The sequence below is a fragment of the Nuphar pumila genome, chromosome 5 (genome assembly GCF_984573655.1).
Source record: "Nuphar pumila chromosome 5, dmNupPumi1.hap1.1, whole genome shotgun sequence".
Lineage (NCBI taxonomy): Eukaryota > Viridiplantae > Streptophyta > Magnoliopsida > Nymphaeales > Nymphaeaceae > Nuphar > Nuphar pumila.
The window spans coordinates 4,633,154-4,639,153 of record NC_143253.1 but is presented as its reverse complement, the minus strand read 5'-3'; positions in this window follow the sequence as shown (position 1 = coordinate 4,639,153).

Below are 6,000 nucleotides of genomic sequence, written 5' to 3'. Positions count from 1 at the left end.
TCTTAGCCGGGTTTGGGTTTGGCTTAAACGGGTTTGTGTCGTAAATGGGTCGGCCTGCCTAACCCGTTTATTAAACGGGTCAGGTTCGTGTTAGGGGTATGCCAACCCGCCACCTCGGCTGACCCATTAATAAACGGGTTATGCGGGTGGGTCAACCCGTTTACCCAAACCACCTGCCAACACGTTTACCCGACCCTGACCCGCCCGCCAACCCATTTACTCGAACCCGACCCGCCAATCTGTTTACCCGAACCTGACCCGCCAACCCGCCTGCCAATCCGTTTACCCGACCCCGATCCGACAACCCTTTTACCCGACCCGACCCATTTATTAAACAGGTTAATCGTGTCGTGTTGGGTTACCCGTTTAATAAATGGGTCGGGTTCGTGTTTGCCACAGCCGACTCATTTAATAAACAGGTCGGGTTTGTATTGAGGTATTCTGACCCGCCGACCCGACCCATCAACCCGACCCGATTGCCACCCTTAGTCGTGGGGCTCCACCCGGGGTTTTCCTCACTTGGGCAAGAGAGGGTTGTGTATGTTCGCCCCCGATGATTCACTGAATCCCACGTCTGTGTTCGGGGCTTTGAATGAGCACCACGTATACAAGCACATGGGGCTCGTATTCCCGTGTATGTTGACATAACTTTGCATCGGACTCTGGTGTTGTTGCAAAGACTTAAGTACCCTTTCTTGCTATTCTTCTCATAAAGTGATGGTTTGAGAAAATGACAAAAATGCCCTTCATTCAAAAAAGAAAAAACAAATAGTTCAAAAAAAGGACAAACATGTCCTCCATCCAGAAAGTCGAGGATGATGTTGACTCTTCAAAGTCTTCTTCTTTTTCTGTTCAAAAAAAAGACAAACATGTCTTCTTCTTTCTCCGTAAAACATTGTAAAACCCTCTCTCTCTCTAGAGAAGAAATCAAGGGAAACAAAGAGTTCTTCCTGGAGAAGGCCATGAACATCAACCCTCTCACTCTCTCTCCTTTCTCTCTCTACTTCTGTGCACATCCAACAGACGATCCTACATTGCTCCATCGTCATCTTCTTCTTCTTCCTTCTTTGTAAAACACTGTAAAACCCTCTCTTTCTCTAGAGAAGAAATCAAGGGAGGTAAAGGGTTCCTCCTGGAGAAAGCCATGAACACCAACCCTCTCACTCTCTCTCCCTTCTCTCTTTACTTATGTGTCTGATTTAGAGTTTTTGCCCTTACAGGAGGGGGGTCCGGGGGCTCCCCCCTGGCGCGGATCCCAATGATTTGTAGTATTATCGGGCTTTCCTACAGCAATTTGTAGTATTTTCGGGTCTCCAACGAAACGCTATAGTGATTTGCAGAAGACACTATAAATCGCTATAGCGATTTGCGGAAAACACTACAAATCGCAAATCGCTATAGCGATTTGTAGTGTCTTCCATGAATCGCTATAGCGATTTGTAGATTCTTTCGCAAATCGCTATAGCGATTTGTAGTGTCTTCCGTGAATCGCTATAGCGATTTGTAGATTCTTTCGCAAATCGCTATAGCGATTTATAGTGTTTCCGCAAATCGCTATAGCGATTTGTAATGTTATTCAGTAAGCAAATCGTTGTAAATCGCTACCCGAATTAGGACCAACTTGTCAAGGCCATATCTCCCTAACCAGAGGTCATGTTCCAAATCCGTAAAAAGTGGGGTCTTCGTTATTGAGTCTAGTTTATTTCTGTAAATTTTTAGCAAATTTTATTGTCATTTTATTCCCCATTTTAACTTCAACGATACATTACAACCACAATCATCAAAAGAAAGATTGCCCAAGCTAAGAGTCACCGTTCTCGCCCTCCTCCTCGACAGCAACCCAGTCGGTGCAGTCGCGCTGAGGATGGCCAGCAGAAGCTCCACCACGTCGTCTTCCTCTCCCTAGCGAGGAGGTCTCAGCGGAGCCGTCGTTCCGGTGATGGGTGTTCATCTCGTTCCGGTGACGGGTGTTCTACGAAATGTAAATCCCCCCTCCTGTAAGGGCAAAAGGCCATGAACACGCTGGGAGGAGCCCTCAGACCCCCCTTCTGTAAGGGTAAAAGCTCTGAATCAGACTCCATAACTCTTCAAGTTGAATGATGCTACCCACACTGGTGATGCTACCCACGCTGGGAGGAGCCCCCAGACCCTCTTCCTGTGCAGGTCAGTCGGTGCTTGATGGAGCAATGTATGATCTTCTAATGGATGTGCACAGAAGCAGAAATAGAAGGGAGAGAGAGAGAGTAAGAGGGTTGATGTTCATGGCCTCCTCCAGGGGAGATTTCTTTCTCGGATAATCCTGCAGTGCAGAGACTGGGTCTTAAATAATCATCTTCGGGGCACTTAAGTCTTTACAACCACTCATTTTCAAGAACCGTCATTTTTTTTTGCACCAATGGAGGAGAGGGTACTTAAGTCTTTGCAATCTTATCAAACTCCAACGCTAATTAATGCTGACAAACATGGGGATACGAGACACACATGCTTACATACGTGGTGCTCTTTGGGACCCGATCATGAGATGTAGCTAACTGCCCTCTGTTCAGGGGGGAACATATAACCTGCTTTGCTTGGGCAAGGGTTCCTTGTCATAAAAAAAAAAGAAGCCATGTCGTCTCTCTCTCTCTCTCATCATAAAATGAGGGAGACGTGGTTATGCGCGTATTTGGCCAGCCCCACCCAAGCGTCTATTGTATTCATTTGTCATTAATTTTCTCCACTAATGGTCATAAATTTTTAGATAACCCGACTAGGATGTGGGTATACGTCTTTCTTTCCCAAGAACAAGTATAGCTTTTGATCAGTTAAATGTTGCACATGACCATCAGACCTATTATAGGCTTATAGCCATGCTTCTTATGGGAATCAACAACCCAAAGGTTATCTATTCTCAAAAGACTACCCAAAGGTCATATCCAAGCAAGAGGCTTGTCTTACTCATCTGTCTCCTATGATTCTACTCAATGGAAAACATCAGCAGACCGTCCTCTGCATGCATTGGTAACATTTGGATTTGGTAGACTTGTGGCCATGAAAGTAAATGATCCTCTATGCATAAATTCAGCACTTGAGGACATTTATTTTTTAGCCCCAACATGTGATTTCAGAGGGCTCTTTAAATTATGGAACTTTTTCTAAAGATGCATCATTAATCATTTGTTTATTCGTTAACTTCTTTGTTGTGAACTTAAAGGTGATGAAATTTTATGTTTATATATATATATATATATATATATATATATATATATATATATATATAGAGAGAGAGAGAGAGAGAGAGAGATGGGTAGGTGCCTGACGCTTTTTGTGCCTACTGCATGCCTACCAATCTTGGATAAGGGTTTTTAGGTTGTTTTTCAAAAATCTGACCTACAGATGTGTTCTGCATGATTGATTTGCTAGAAAATCACACTTAGATTATGTTTTTTTTTTGAGAAAAAAATTGTTTTTTTAAGCATTGAATATTTTTTTACATTATAGACTGTTGATTTTTGAAACTTATGAAAGCCTAACTTGATGTTGAAATCCGACAATCCAAAAGTCGATTCCCACAAAATCAAGCATGCAGATCACATCTGTATGGTCAGATTTTAGAAAAAATAGAAACAATATTTTCAAAGTTCAGTAGGCATAAAAAAGAGTCAGGCACCTACCCATCACTATATATATATATATATATATATATATATATATATATATATATATATATATATATATGTTAAGGATTCTGCAGGAGGAATGAGTTTAGTTCCTAACTTGATGGACGTTGTGGTGAATAAATCTGGTGTAGGAAACTATAGTAGTGCACATGATTATTCTATACTTTATGCTAGAAGTCTTTTCTTGTTCTTCTTGTTGAGAATGTTGCTAACAAGGATGTTCATAAATGGATTGATCAATGAGAAAATAGCCACTTGTGAATCTCGCAATCTTGACTACAGGAAGGGAGGTCCATTGTGATTGTTGTTGTCCTTGTTAAAAATATCTTGCCTGCATTATGGAAAACTTCCTTCTCCATTCCGTGTCAAGCCATAATTGAGCAACTTTTAATACGAATACAGCAAATTTTGATATCTCAATTTTTTTTTTATTTCTACTCATAGCTTGTTGAGAAGTATCCATGATAAAATTAAGGAAAATTTCCTGTTGGTTGAAGAGGAAAAACAGAATAGTTCAAGACAACGATCAAGTGGGAAGTAAAATGGTTGAATTTCACAAATTTTATTTGGGTCTTATTATTAGTTTGAGATGAGGTGTTATTGGCCAAATGATAGAGACCGTGTTGACTGTGGGTAATGCACCCAAATTCATATACTCTTGCCATTAGTGGTCACTGATTATAGAGGGTTATGTTAGAATCAGAATTGTGGGCCAATAGTAGCATTAGGTACTTGTGTACAATGGAGCTAGGACTTAGGGTTCAAGTTGTTAACTTAGATGATAGTCCTCAAGTTGTTATAGTTAGACATAGATGGATTGTGTTCTTTTATCTTCTTACATTCTTCTTCATTCATTAATGCAAGTTTCAATTTTATGGTAGCTGAAACCTAAATATGTGCTCATCTATGGAGATCATACTAATCAGAAAAGTACTGCTTTTCTATTTTAGGTCACACTAAATGTATTTGAATATGTCATGTCAAGATGTTCTTCCAAGCTTAACCCTTAAGGGATGACACTATCATGGCATTTTAAAATCCTTCAAGGTCTTACTTAAATATGATATCAAGGAACGTATCTATGTAAACCATGAATTGCATAGGAGTAAATGAAGATCATCTCCGTACTCATTGGCTTACCATGTAAAGTGAGGGGGAAGATCGTCTCAAATTGCACAATATTCCATGAAAGATGGGCTTGTGTCTTACCAAAGTATGTGCATATGAAACTCGGCGTAATGACTGCAGCTTGTTATCTAGGATGGCGTAGAGGAAGGTTGGCTGCCAATTGTACATTTTGAACGAAATTTTTTACTTTAATTTTGTGGCTAGCTTGGAAGATCTATAACAAGATTGGAGTTGCCTGCTGAGGGAAAAAGCATTGGAACTTTCAGAATGATATCAACTGATTTATATTATACTTGCAAATCCAAAATTGACAAGTACCCAAACTAACCCAAAGGCCCAACAAGTTTATATAATCCGAGCGCAATGTGGGTATAAGGTGTATTGTTCTTAGTATTTCATAATTAAATATATTACAAAAACAATGCATAACCATTCTTTTATCAGTAAGTTGCCTTTTTAAGTGTACAGGAAAATCATTCAGTATAGTGAGCATAATGTTCTTTTTTTTCACCATCAAAGTTACTTTAGATAAATTTTCTTTCTTATGTATGTTTTTAATATAAACAAGTATCTTACTTTAAGTGTACATCTCATTTTATTTATTCATTAATTTTTTGTTATAATATTGATCCTCATTTATCTAAAGCCCGGCCATATGGTCAACAGGTCGAGCCATTATCTAGTGCCTATTAAAGGAAGAAGAGACGTTTTGGATAGAGATATATATAGAGAGAGAAGTTATAAATAGTAATTAATTTTTTTTAAATTTACGATGTGCCATGTAATTAACACTTCGTTTTTTATGAATACTTTATACAAATGCCCATACAAATTTTTAATTACATAAAGCATCCAATGTTTTGCACATGATACCCTTGCTTAATTCTTTTTTAATATTTAAGAAACAAACTTCCAACCATTTAGCCAAGGTTATCACTAACCCAAGATGAGTTAAAAGAGTTAATTTACTAGTTAAACTTTCAAAGACACCTGCCCTCTTTTTAGGTACATTTTTAAAATATGATATTGAGGATAAAATGGTAATCCACATCACGCTTAACAGCAAACTTGACGGTAGTAAACTCTTAAGCTCTTTTAATTAACCACGATATTATTTAGGCTTTTAAAATCTTATAAAACTTAGGTGCCTTTTTTATTAATGCCAAAACTTTAGGAGACTTTTTGAGAATTTTCCCTCAAAAAATCTTAAGAC